Raw genomic sequence first — 15,094 nt, 5'->3', positions numbered from 1 at the left:
TCACAAATACTTGCAGGAACTCACATTCACATAAAGCAGCCTTGTTGCCAAGTTTGTGTGAGTAAGAGCAAAACCCACAAGATATAGTGCTTTCAGTGCATCACAGAAATAAACTGCTGTAGAAAAAACTAGATGCCATGCAAAATGTAATGTGTAACTGCAACACTCATTACAAATGTAGTGGAGTAAAGAGTACAGATACTAATTCAATAATATCTTTGATACTCAGTAAAACTACCAAAGATCCAAAAAGATACTCAAGTACAGTAACTAATTACATTTACTCAAGTAATTTACACCTCTGTGATATACAAGCTATTTTTCAATGCTTTTCACTGCTGGAACGGAAAAGGAAAGACTTTGTGGTTTAGTGTCTCTGTATGGTCTGATGACAAAATATAAACATCGCCATGTTTCAAACTGTGAATAAGTGGAATGGAGAAATCACATCGCTGTTGTGTAGTGGTTTCACAGCAGTCACGTGACCCGTGCAGCTCTAACAGCTGATCTGAGATCAGATTTCTACGCCAATCAAATCACATGATCATAGAGCTGTCAGGCAACAGGTGTTTCCTTCAGAATAAAAGTCAGAATGTTTAAGTTAAATATTGAATTCATATGCGAGTGATTAAACAAATAATTCACAAGATTATGTCAGTCGCTGAACATCATGCTACATTATGCTGATCTTCTGACAGCTCAGTCTGCTTTAATTGAATTCCCATTAGATGACTATAATGACCAATCATATACTATAGAGAGAGAGAGTGTGTGTGTGTGTGTGTGTGTGTGTGTGTGAGTGTGTGTGTGTGTGAGTGAGTGAGTGAGTGAGTGAGTGAGTGAGTGTGTGTGTGTGTGTGTGTGTGCGTGTGTCTGTGTCTGTGTGTGTGTGTGTAGTGAGTGAGTGAGTGAGTGTGTGTGTGTGTGTGTGTGTGTGTGTGTGAGAGAGAGAGAGTGTGTGTGTGAGTGTGTGAGTGTGTGAGTGTGTGTGTGTGTGTGTGTGTGTGTGTGTGTGAGAGAGAGAGAGATACTTTTAGTTTTGTTTCTACTTAAATGTATAGTTAGTCTCACTAAACATGCTGTGGCTTAAAAGTGTTGACATTTGAGGATAAGACTCTTACAGAGCCATGTAAGTTTTCATGCTTTTTATTATAAACCTTTTATAAAGCTTTTTAATATAAATATGAAGCTTAAATATAAAGTTGTGTTTGTGTTCTACCAATTGTGTTTCTCTGGAAAACTAAACTTGCTAGTGATGTGGAAAGAGTCAGTGTGTTTATGCTTAATTTGTTTATTACTGCAATTATAATGATTATGATGATGTTTTTTATTAGTGCACTGTAAAAATTATTGTTGGCTTAACTTAAAAAAGTAAGTAACCATGACTTAAAATTTTAAGTTCACTGAAAATAAAAATTTTAGTTAATACAAAGAAAGAGACTGGTTTGATCAACAGAAACTCACAGTATTGTGTTATCTGAATGTTAGTTATACAAGTTGATTTGACAAAACGAAAAAAGCTATGATAACAAATCATGAAAATAATTACACAGCCTAGGGTTATTAATATAATTATTTGATAGTTATTATTCCGATGAGATGATTGATTGGTAGCGATTTTCTAAAACCTGTTGTTTGTGTATTTGGTTTGACGGAAAAGTCATCATAATTCACTGAGAACACACCAATTTCATTTAACATATTATTTAGATTTTTCCCTGAACATAATTCACTGGTTGATCAGCTGTCACTGGTCAAATGGTTTAAGTGATGTTTAAGTGTTTAATGTTTAGTATGTTGGACATTTAAAAGAGTTTAGAAAGAGAAGTTATGATGACTTTTTTTTTTGTGCTTATTATTCTGCTGAAGAGGACCGATGGCCATAATAAACGAGGTACCAGCCCTAGAATTAATTTTTTTGTATTTTTTTTTATCTAACTGTAATTATTTGTTATTTATTAATTTATCTTCTTCAAGTAATATTAATAGCCAGCACAGCACTTGTTCACGTTAATTCTAACATTTTTAGCAATGACTTAGAAATGACTTGTGACTGGCAACCAGTTTATATTCAATGAAAATAATATAGTTTGTGTTCATGTAGCCACCACCCACTACGTATCTCAAGCTCCTGGTAACCACAAACACGTCAGCGTAACACATTCTTTTCAATGGTAAACACTTTTATCATGCATGAACAACATGTGTTAAACATTCAGATGAAATTAAAGTGATTACAGACAATAGAGAGAAAGACCACATGAATGAAAATTATACTCTTTTTATTTTTATGCAGAAACCTCCCCTAGACTTAAGGTAGGGATAAAGGAGGCAACGTCACTCTGCCATGTGAATATGAGTGCAGTGAGATTCCTGATATTGAGTTGAATCGGTCAGAAAACATAGATGTCTGTCAGACTGAAGAGTGTAGTGGACGAGTCTGTAAGAAAGGAGCATGTGACGTCGTCATCAAGAATCTGAGCTTCAGTGATGCTGGGAAATACTTTTTGAGAGTCAATGATCAGGCAGAGCTGAAGCGACAAATCAGGACGTACCAACTTTGTATTGATGGTAAAGTTAAAACTGATTAGCATGTGTAATTTCCTTTAGTAACGGTGTTGATGTTGCATGTAACCAGCAGAGACTCTGAATGGGACAAGCTTAATATTCAGATTAGTCGTCTCAAATATGGGTTTTCCTATTGCTTATTTTTAAACGATTATATTTGCCCCCCCGGTCCTAGATATTTGCTTATGCCTTGTATTGATTATAATAATGATTAATATCTTAGATTTTTATTTATTTTTTTGTAGTGAGCCGGATCATTTGGCTCAGCAATAAGGACTGGCTCTTTCAGCCTGCAAACGAAAGCCTTTCATTCGCATTATTTTGCAGCACAGAAGTAAGCCGTTTTCTGTGAATGCATGATACTTGTAGGAAAATAACTAGAAGAATATCAAAGTGCAGTAAACTGTACAAACCAGTGTGTTTATACAGTAATTGCAACAATACATTAAAATGATGTAAGAAATACCCTAGTAGCAAGCAGCATAACTAGCAGATTTATACTGCTATAGATAAATAACTGAAAGTGAATGAAACAGAGGCCTTGCTTATTGAAGTTAATAATGCAGCCAAATTATTAAAGACCTGTTATTAAATATCAATTAAATTATTCAGTGTAATTATATTATGTTCAGTATAAAAGCCTTAGATAATATAAAAACATCAAATACTTAGACAGAACGTTAGTGAAATGTCCGAAATGAATTATTCAAAATTGAATACAACGTGCTGTACAGTATAATAAATAATTATATTACAATGTGCAAAACAGCAGCATCCAATACTTGTAATGTTGCGCCCTGAAACACTGTAACATTGATCAGAGTGAGTGACCGAACACGAGCAAAACAACGCTCAGTCAGATCTGTGAAGTCAGATCCAAAAACACAGACAGGTAGCAGGAGGGAAGCTGGCACATATATTTATTTTTTTCAATTTTGAACATGTTTAAAGGTTTTGTAAAGCTCTCAATTCCTTCTGTTTTGCTTGCTCTGTTGTCTTGTGGCATCAGTTTTTGTCAGTTCAGTTTTCCCTTTGATTCTGTACCTGATCCTGCCGAGGATATACAGTATCTCACAGAAGATTATCCCTCATATTTTTGTAAATATTTTATTATATCTTTTCATGTGACAACACTGAAGAAATTACACTTTGCTACAATGTAAAGTAGTGAGTGTACAGCTTGTATAACAGTGTAAATTTGCTGTCTCCTCAAAATAACTCAACACACAGCCATTAATGTCTAAACCGCTGGCCACAAAAGTGAGTACACCCCTAAGTGAAAATGTCCAAATTGGGCCCAATTAGCCATTTTCTCTCCCTGGTGTCATGTGACTCATTCGTGTTACAAGGTCTCAGGTGTGAATGGGGAGCAGGTGTGTTAAATTTGGTGTTAGTGTCTCTGCATTGTGGACTAATGACAAAATGTAAACATCAATGTGTTTTAAACTCGTGAATGGAGAAATCACATTTCTGCTGTGCTGTGATTTCACATCAGTCATGTGACCCGTGCAGCTCTAACAGCTGATCTGAGATCAGATTTCTCCGCCCATCAAATCACATGATCATAGAGCTGTCAGGCAACAGGTGTTTCCTTCAGAATAAAAATCAGAGTGTTAGCGTTTAAAATTTAATCAATATGATTAAATAATTAATAAGATTCACAAGATTACGTCAGTCACTGAACATATTATGTTAAACGTCTAACAGCTCAGTCTGCTTTGAATGAATTCCCTGTCGATGACTGTATAATGATGACCAATCATATACTCCTCTTTATAGGGAGGCAACACATATTTCCAAACTGTCGAAACACTAAAGCTTAAATATGTGCTTGTGTTCTATTGTGTTTCTCTGGAAAACTAAACCTTACTGATGTGGAAAGGAGTTAGAGTGTTTATGCTCAACTTGTTTATTATGATGATTATGATGGGTTTTTTTTAGTGCACAGTAAACAATTATTGTTGGTTTAACTGTAAAAAGTAATTAACCTGGTTCCCTTAAAATTTTAAGTTCGCTGAAACTAAAAAAATGGAGTTAATGCAAAGAAAGAGACTGGTTTGATCAACAGAAACTCAAAGTATTATGTTATCGGAACAACATTAATTATCTAAGTTGATTTGACAAAAAGAAAAAAAGTTTTGATAAACCATAAAAAAAAAACATTTTTACAGTGTGGAGTTATTCATATAAACATTTGATAGTTCTACATTTATTACTATTACGACGAAATGAAACTAAAAATGTATTTGTCTCAGGAAAGCATGTAGTCTGTATACTATCTGTCACATAAACCAGCTCTTCTGTATTCTCAACAGGCCAGATTTCTTGCATCTTCTGTTGCTGTTTTGCTGTTCTGTTTTTTTTTTACAATTGCACCTGTACATCTGCTACAGCTTTATACTTTTGTCATCAACACTTGTAATGTTAAAATGTGGCACTGCTAACATTGTCGTCTCCTTCATGCTTCTTAATTAATCCAGTTGACTAAAAATAACTCTACTAGAACAATGTACAAAGACGATTATAGAGAACAGAGAGAAGAAAGACCACATGTATTTTTCAGTATAGAACGAATGCTGTCTTTTTATTTATTTATTTTTGTGTGTGTGTGCAGGAACCACCCCTATGCCTGCGATAGGGATAAAGGGAGGAAACGTCACACTGACATGTGTACATAAGGCCACTAATATTGTTCAGATTGAGTTATTCAGTCGGTCAGGAGACATAGATGTCTGTCAGACTGAAGAATGTAGTGGACGAGTGTTTAAAGAAGGAAACTGTGACGTCGTCATCAAGAATCTGAGCTTCAGTGACGCTGGGAAATACTACTTGCATGTCTATTACAATAATGATCAGACAGAGCTGGAGCGACAAATCAGGACGTACCAACTTTGTGTTGATGGTAAAGACATAACTGATCAAACATCAGCATCTGCTTTCTGGTTTTCTTGTAATAATTGTGTGGTCTTGCATGTAACCAGCAGAGATTATAATAATGATTGATGTCTTTGTGTGTCTCCTCAGATGAGATTTCTGTGAGCATCGGTGAGCAGCTGGAGTTAGATGTTCTGTTGTCAGAAGCTGATAAAGTGCAGCATCAGAGCAGAAGAAGCACAGGGTGGATGAAGGTCTGGAGCAGAAGCGACGGAGTTCAGAGCGAACGAATCACCATCAGAGATAGAAACCTGATCATTAGTAACTTTACAGCCAGAGACGCAGGATCATACAGAGTTCTGGACTCTGATGGAGATCTCTTGATCACGGTGAAAGTCAGAGGTGAGAGAAGCTCAGTGGATGTATTATTTTAAAATCAGTTTGACAGCTGAGGTTTATTCATCATGATTTGATCAGCAAATTGATGCTAAACTGTTTGATGAACCTTTCAGTATCCTCTACAGCATCTGCAAAATCAGGCTCAAAGGGAAAACTAAACAACACAAATGATGACAAACCTAATGACACCGAAAAACATAGTAAGTAAACTGAGGAGTTATTGAGAGATTTACAAAATCTTTCGCATCAAACCTCAATACCCTTTTCGGGTGTTTTTGAGGTTCTTAATGTGCTTTAAATTGCATGAACCTCGATGCACACATCAGAATGATCTGCCATTAGACATTGGCAAAAGCTCAGAAATGGGTGTGGAGGAGGGGCTCTATAGTGGCACCTTTTGACAAAAGTGTGGGTGAGGGGGTGTTAGTTTTTCCTACAGTCACCAAACTCGGTACATATATTGTTCTCATCAAGCCGGAAAACTTTCTAATTTACAGTCATTAGCAATGAGCAACAGCAAGTCGGCTATTTTGTCCATTGACAATTCAGGCTGTGACTTTTAAACTACTCCTCCAATCATACAATTCACACCAAACATTGTCACTGAAATGAAGACGGACACAGTTTTTGTTTTATCCAGATGTATTTACTCAGTGCAACTTATAACATCCAAGTGAAAGATAAAACACCAACATGTCAGGAAAAAAAAAAAAAAAAACAGAGTTGGAAAAAGGATCAGCCCTTCCTAAAAATGATTTGTAAACTCAATCAGGTGTAGCTAATCACCTTCTCAATGGCACACAAAACTATTTGACTTTCAACTGTGATCAGCTGTGCTCATTTTGATTATGAAAAGAGCTTTCCTGGAGCATTTCAGTCCTTGGCAGTGCAACTGAAGCAAACAATCAATTATGGGTGGCAAGGCACTGTCAAAAGATCTCCGGGATAAAGCTGTGGACAGGCACAAGTCGACGAATACAAAAAAAAAAAAACATTTCAAAGGCTTTAGCAATGCCTAGAAGCACAGTGAAGTCTATTATTAAGAAGTGGAAGGTATTTGGTACAACACAGACCCTCCCTGGATCAGGACATCGCTCCAAACTGGATGAAAGAGCCGGAGGAAACTGCTCAGAGAGGCGACCGTGAGCTTTACAGCAACTCTGAAGCAGCTGCAGGAGTTTATGACAAAGAGTGGGCATTGTGTGCATGAGACAACAATATCACAAATCCTCCGCAAATGTGGCTCGTATGGAAAAAAGCCACTCCTCAAGAAAGGCCACATGCAGTCAGACTAATTGAATTATTTGACCTCAACACCAAACGATATGTCTTGCAGAAATCCAATACAGCTCACCATCCAAATAACAGCATTCCTGCAGTAAAGCATGGAGCTGGTGATGTCCTGTTATGGGCTGTTTCTCTGCAGCAGCGACTGGAGCACTCGTCAGGATAGAAGGAAAAATGGATGGGGGAAAATACAGTCAAATTCTTGAGGAAAATCTGCTGCCCTCTGCCAGAAAGCTGTCAATGGGAAGAAGGTTTAGCTTCCAACATGACAATGACCCAAAGCACACAGTGGTTGAAGGAGAAGAAGCTGAATGTCCTTGCATGGCCTTCAGAGCCCAGACTCGAACCCCACTGAAAATCTGTGCAATGACTTGAAGCCTGCAGTCCACAAACGCTCTCCATCAGATTGAACTGAACTCGAGCAGTTCTGCAAAGAAGAGTGAGCAAATACTGCAAAGTCTAGATGTGCAAAATTAGTAGAGACATTTCCCAACAGACTAAAGGCTGTAATTAAAGCAAAAGGCGGTTCAACGAAATACTGACACAATGAGGTGATCCTGTTTCCAACTCACTGATTCTGATTTAGAATAATTTTTTTTATGTTGGTGTTTATCTTTCACTTGGATGTTGCACTGAGTAAATACAGCTGGATAAAACAAAAACTGTGTCCGTCTTCATTTCAGGCTGCAAAGCAACAAAATGTGATTATTTTAAAGGGGGGAAATTCTTTTCTATACCCACTGTATATGATTATGGCCTTAATTGATTGACACCATTATAATAATAAATTAATGCATTTGTGTGTCTCCTCAGATGAGATTTCTGTGAAAACAGACGAGGAGCTGAAGTTGGATGTTCTGTTGTCAGAAGCTGATAAAGTGCAGCATCAGAGCAACATCAGGACCGAGTGGAAGGAGGTTTGGAGCAGAAGCGACGGAGTTCAGAGCGAACGAATCACCATCAGAGATCGAAACCTGATCATTAATGAGTTTATGTACAGTGATACAGGATCATACAGAGTTCTGGACTCAGAAGGAAACCTCTTGATCACAGTGACAGTCAGAGGTGAGAGAAGCTCAGTGGATGATTAGAAATATTATCTTTAAAGCATTTATGCAGGTAATGTTACATCATGATTTGAACAGCAAATTAATACTAAACTACTGACTATACTATGACTAACCTTTCACTGTCCTCTACAGAATCAGGCTCAAAGCTTTACAAAATCTTTAAATACCGAGTTTAAAAATGAAATAATAAAAATAATAATAATAATAAATAAATAATGTGTGCTCTCTTCCCAGTTCCCTCCCTTCTACCTGTAGAGCTTCGGATTGTTCCAGTTGCACTGTCTGTGTTTGTGGTTCTGATTCTGGTTGCTGTTAAAAGAAGAAAGATACTTCGCTGTCAGAACATTTGTTCCTTGTAATTCGTCTTCATAGCCAGCAGATGTGCAGAGGATTCTGTCAGCATATTTCTGCATAACATTTACAGTATAGTGATGTGTATCTATGAGCCGACTCCTTTCAGTGAACCATGAGAGTCGACTTTTGACATTCAAATTCATTTTTTTTCTTTTAAATTAATACAAGACAGAATAATAGGATTATTTCTTTTTGCCACACTTATTGGCCGCATGTTACTGACTGAATATTGCTTTGCTCATGTTCGGTCACTCGCACAATAACACAGCGTTAAGTCAGTGCACAATGCTACAATGTTTCAGGGTTAACATATACAATGATACAAGTGTTGGATGTTGCTGTTTTGCACATTGCAGTTTATATTTGTTACATGGCACACCATATTCCATTTTGTATCTGATTTGTTTGGAATGTTTTGGGTTTTGGAGTTCACTATTATGTTCTGTAATAGTGTTTGATGCTCTTATACCAAACATAAAGTTATAGTATTCTGGAAATGTTTAGTATAATTGCATTGATTATTGAAGTAACCAATAATACAGCTCAAAACATTGCTAAATTTTGTTATTAAGGTTTCATTCACTTCCAGTTATTTCTAGCAGAACAAAACTGCTTGTTATGCTGCATGATACTGCAAACTGGTATTTATTATCATATTATTTTAAATGTATCGTCGTAATTATAAACACACTGGTTTGTAACCTTTACTGCACTTTGATATTCTTCTAGTTATTTACATAAGGTGAATAAAAACCAGAAGTGGTACTAAACACTTACAGTTCCTTATTGCTGAACTGATCCAAATGATCCGGCTCCCAAAAAAGAGCTGAAATTCCCATCATTATTACAGTAGATACTACATACACTCAGAAAAAAAGGTACAAAAGCTGTCACTGGGGCGGTACCTTTTCAAAAGGCACACCTTTGTACCTAAAGAGTCCATTAAAATTACTTTTCAAAGCTGCAATTTTTGCCAAATCAATCTTTTACACAACTGCAGTTTTTACATGTAGAGAATAAGCTAAAAAAAAGAACTGCAAACACATGCTTTATTGAACATTATGCACAATATATTTTCATCTAGAGAAGCATTATTATGTCTGTATGAGCTGAGTTTAAGAGAAAATATAACTGTCATGTGTTTTATGGCACGTAAAGCTTGACTAAATAAAAATGTCTTTAATGATAAACGTGTCTACTGAGAATTATGATAAATAAAACAGCAGTGGAAGCCAGAAATGATTTGTGTTCGTGCATCATTTTTTTTGGCAGAAAACCTGATCGTTACAATGAACAATGCCATGAACAAATTTCCTGACTGACTGCATTAAGATCATGCAACTAAAACCACAACATATGAGGTGAAAATAAACAGATTACTGGCATTAGAAGGGTGTTAGTAGATAGATAGATAGATAGATAGATAGATAGATAGATAGATAGATAGATAGATAGATAGATAGATAGATAGATAGATAGATAGATACTAAAACTTATATAATGAAAACATTAGTAAGAGTTCATTCTTATAGCACGAATTTGAAAATCACGAACATTTCCGCCCTCTGCTGGTCATGACGCGCTACTGCAGCCGCTTCTCCCGGAAGTTTCGTGCTAGCCATTGGTTATAGTTATTAATATTATCATGGCGTTGGTGACTTTTCGCGACTGTTTTCAGCTTTAATTACCTTCGTCTCCGTGTTTGTGACCGGTGCAGACTTCGTGTCGTTTCGTGCCATCTATCATAACCTGAGCGGGGCCGCCTCTGTGTCGAGGTAAGGGAGCGCGTCTCAAACGACGCTGAAACTTTGAAAGTTTAATAATAAAGGAGCTATACGTAAATATTAACATGCTGTGTCTGAACCCATGTGCACATAAATATATTAATGAATGTTTTTATTTTGAATCGACTTGTACTCGCTTTGTAATAAGTTTTAAGGCTGTTCCACGTTTTTAGTTTCTCAGGAGGTTGATCTGACTTTTAAAAAAGGTTGATTTAAAAAAAAAAAAAAAGAATTATTTTAATATGCATTTAAAGAAGTTGAAATTTTCTCTATAAGTAGGTTTGCATAAATTTAAAGTAAATGAAGGAATCACAGGTTATCGTCATTACGGAATATGTGCGTCGTTTGCGTACGGCCCGGCTAGCTCAGTCGGTAGAGCATGAGACTCTTAATCTCAGGGTCGTGGGTTCGAGCCCCACGTTGGGCGGCAATTTTTTCTCGTGTTTTGCGTCTGTGTTTTCTCAGACTCTGTGCCCTGGTCTGTGCTCTGCGGGACGGGGTGGTTCTGAAGGCAGTAGCCGTGGATGTGCTCCTTCTGGTCCTCTTCAGTCTCCAGCACAGTCTTCTGGCCTGGACTCCGGTAAAGCGAGTGTTTGGTGTTTTGTCCAGATCCGTGTACTGCTTCACCACCGCTGCAGCACTGCAGGTACCTCTGGCCCGTTAATGCACTGTATATATTGCATACTGCCTGATTTTTCTAAAACAGTTATTTTTTAATAAAATATTTAGTTCTCCAAGTGGTGTCCAATTGTAATCTCAGAAATAAATGGATCTATATTGCTTTTTTTTAGTTGTGGGATTTAGTATTTTCAATCTTTTAGATGCCACGGACCCCTAAATATGATCATCCCTGTGCGAGGGACTTCAAGTCTAATATTTAAAAGGCAACTATATATTTTCATGTATAAAGACCCCATTAACACTATGAAAAATTAATATTATAAATATGTATAAAATATTATTTGGATTATGTTGCATCGTTACTTTTCTATTCACCATAATACTGTACAGTTAGATGTGTTATTTAAATCAAAATGTATTACTTTAATCAATGTATTTATTTAAATCAAATGTATTGATTATTGTAAAACATTTTTTATCAAATGTATATATTATTTAAATAAAATGTTATTTTTATTTCAAGCAATCATTTTTATTTTAATCTAAAGTATTTATTATTTAAATAAAATATTTAATTATTATTTGAATCAATTATGCATTCAATTATATGAAATGTATTTATCATTTACTTAAATCAAAGTGTTAGCAATTTTTTTAAATTACAAATTTTATTTTAATGTTTTTATTATCTTAATCATAATTAGTTCTAGCACTTCCACACAAACCCAGTAATGTCTAAGTAACTTCTGTAATTACCTACCTTGGCAATTCATTTAATAACACACACCATAACAGTGAAATGTGACACTGAGAATATAATATATTCTGCTCTAACTGTATTCTTGTTCTGTGTTTAGATATTGATGCACTATTGGCAGCCGGTCACCAGCGCCCCCTGCCTGTGGTCAGTGCGCAATGCACCCTGGGATATCTGGTTCCCGCTCATCTGTTTTATCTCACACTTCCTGTGCTGGGCCATAATCTGCAGCATCCTGCTCATCTTTGACTATCCAGAACTGCTGGGCATCAAACAGGTACATTTACACCAACAAAAGCTCTATTTTCACTTTGTTCAATTCTAACTCTAACTCTGCTGTTAAACCTGTTGCACACACAATCTCCTGCATGCCTTCTGTCTCTGATTGATAGTTTAGAGTTTTTTATCCAGTCAAAGCTCTTTTAGTGTAATTGTACAAACGTCCAGCTTCAGCTGGAGCTTCACGTGTCTTTCTGCTGTTAAATCTATAAATTCACTGTAAACCACGGCTTCACGGGGCTTATTGCTTTATTGATTTACAGCGCAAGCATCAGAATTTCATCACATAAATATCAGCATCTGCACCAAATTGCATATTTTGCACTTTATATTTCATATAGCATTTTTTCCTCCAATTTGCACTTGTTTTTTCCCAATTTGCATATTGCAAATCATCTGTCTCCTCTGTGTTTCTCAGGTGTATTATGAGTGTTTGTGTCTGGGCGACCCTCTCCTGCTAAAGTCTGAGCGTGCGCAGCGGCTTTACTCACGGTGCTCTGGTTTCTCCCCACGTTCCCGCTGGACCGGCTCCTGCTGGCTGTGTACCTGTCTGTTTACCTGATCCTCGCTCACTCGCTGGACACCCAGGACTGCGCTTACCTGCGCCGGCAGCTGCGCAGCAAACTGCAGCTCTTCTCCGCACCACTAGAGGGCAGCGATCAGAGCAACAACAACATGCATAAGCAAGACTGAATGATGCTCTTGCAAGTAAGAGTGTAATGCTGCCTTCAAAGTTGTTACTTACGGAGCCCTGCACATGGCATGCAGGGAAAAACATAGTAGGCTAAATCGTGGGCACGATTTGCTATTTCGTTCCCTCGATTTATAAATTGTGCGCACGATTTACTATTTCGTTCCCTCGATTAAAAAATTGTGCGCACGATTTACTAATTCGTTCCCTCGATTTATAAATTGTGAGCACGATTTACTAATTCGTTCCCTCGATTTATAAATGGTGCGCACGATTTACTAATTCGTTCCCTCGATTTATAAATTGTGCGCACGATTTACTAATTCGTTCCCTCACCCCATGTTGCTTTTGATGGCAACAAGCGCCTCCTGGTGAAATCAAAGATAGACCAGTGGCAAGAAACACGGCAAGGAAGCCAAGTGCCTTCCTTCTAGCCACTATCTCACAGTGGCCAAATCTGTGAAGTGTTGAAAAAATGGTTGATGTCCCATTTAGACAGTCAAAGAGGTCTGTGAAGATCCATGAACAGCTCCTTGGTCTTCATAACAGCTGATCTGATATACAATTTGCTTGTAAAATATCACTAATATTACTTAATTATATTGTACAACCGCAAATAATACCGTATGTTTGTGGAAAATATCATTTAAATAAATATGCATTCAGTTTATTTAACAACACAGACAGAATGAGAATCAATCAATGGAGACTGAGTCATTTCTGAAGGAATTTTATCCAGCTAGTCATCTTGCTAATTAGCTCAATAACATGAGATGGTTAGCACGTAAAATTTTTTTTTACATTTTTGCTACAAAAATGTAACAAAATATTAGTTTATTTTTCATATGCACGCATGCAAAAAAGGGTAAGAAATGGCCTGAACAACTATTTGAAGTGTTGTATCATCACAGATGATACCTCACAGTATATTTAGAGTAAAATGTGTCATCTTTTGAGGTTAATTGTAATTTTTATATATATATATATTCCGCAAATGTGGATTTGCATATTAGAAACATATTAGAAAACATATTACTCTTCAGCTAAATACAATTTAATTGTGTCTACCTTTATGTCCACCTGCAATCCTTTATGCACCAATGACCTTTAACCCTCTCCATTTCACACACACAATGACGCCCAGGCACATGCACATTCGTCTCTCAAAGCAGTCGCAACAAGCCCTCACCAGGGTTTTGGGTGTGCGAGCTGGTCGTAAGTCTTCCGAGAAGCGCGATCCCCAGGAAGACTGGGACATTGCGACAGACGGTAGGCCACCGGTTTCCCACTATTTGTTCCAAGTGCATGGAGCCATCTGTCATTAAAAACAGGAAGGCCTACGTCCCCCTTCTCCCAGGAGCTCTCTTCAGCTTGCTTGGCTATTTTCAGGAACTTCACTTCTCCCTGTGTGGCTGGCGGGGCCGGGCATGGGGCCCTAGCGGGAGCGTCTTGAAGTGGCAGCGAGGCCGAGGCTGTTGTGCCCATCTGCTGTGGGCCCAAGTGGCCGCTACATTATTAATGGGGCCACGAGCGCTGGTGACTTCTCAGATATGCAGGCCTGGCCTGAGGAAGTGCTTACCACTGACTCCTTCTGAGGAGTCAGAAAACACTCATTTTGACCCTCCACTCTTATTCTTTCCTCCATTTTCTTCTCATGCTATCTACCTTTTTAACATGTGGGTGCGGCCATTTGTAGCTCGAATGTGAGAAGCTTCTGGTGTCATTCAAAAACAGTCCATTATGCTGCTTGATTTTGCCAACTAGTATTTGTTTTCATATTATTTTAATGTATTGTTAATTGTTATCATAAACATAAACTGATTTGTAGCACAAAGTAGTTTGCTACATTCTCACAACTTTCACTTCTGTTTTCTTATAACCTTAATAATATTTGATATACTTTGTCATAACGTTCTGAGATCAACATTCTCGGAACGTCCTTACAATGTTATTTGTTCTTGATGAACTTTCTAAGAAATGTTTTTTGTAACCTTTAATTAACATTTCTACAGAGCCCCGCACATGGCATGCAGGAAAAAAATAGTTGGTTAAATCGTGTGAACGATTTACTATTTCGTTCCCTCGATTTATAAATTGTGCGCACAATTTACTAATTCGTTCTCTCGACTTATAAATTTTGCGCACCATTTACTAATTCGTTCCCTCGATTTTTTCAATTGTGCGCACGATTTAGTAATTCGTTCCCTTGATTTTTTAAATCATTTATAAATTGTGCGCACGATTTACTATTTCGTTCCCTCGAGTTATAAATTGTGTGCACGATTTACTAATTCGTTCCCTCGATTAAAAAATTGTGCGCACGATTCACTAATTCGTTCCCTCGATTAAAAAATTGTGTGCACGATTTACTAATTCGTTCCCTCGATTTATAAATTGTGCGCACGATTTA

The 15,094-nt window shown here is 37.2% G+C and overlaps 1 non-coding gene and 1 pseudogene across 1 annotated transcript; both read left to right on the top strand.

Annotated features, from left to right (window-relative positions):
- Window positions 1-10,197: 10,197 nt before the first annotated feature.
- LOC107665088 (nurim-like) lies at window positions 10,198-12,832 on the top strand (annotated as a pseudogene).
- trnak-cuu (transfer RNA lysine (anticodon CUU)) lies at window positions 10,691-10,763 on the top strand. Its single transcript has one exon. It is a non-coding gene; the product is annotated as a tRNA-Lys (tRNA).
- Window positions 12,833-15,094: the final 2,262 nt, after the last annotated feature.

The sequence above is a fragment of the Sinocyclocheilus anshuiensis genome, unplaced genomic scaffold, assembly GCF_001515605.1.
Source record: "Sinocyclocheilus anshuiensis isolate Anshui unplaced genomic scaffold, SAMN03320099.WGS_v1.1 scaffold439, whole genome shotgun sequence".
NCBI classification, from domain to species: Eukaryota; Metazoa; Chordata; class Actinopteri; order Cypriniformes; family Cyprinidae; genus Sinocyclocheilus; species Sinocyclocheilus anshuiensis.
Note: the sequence above shows the minus strand (reverse complement) of the source record. Positions and strands in the feature narration are given on the sequence as shown.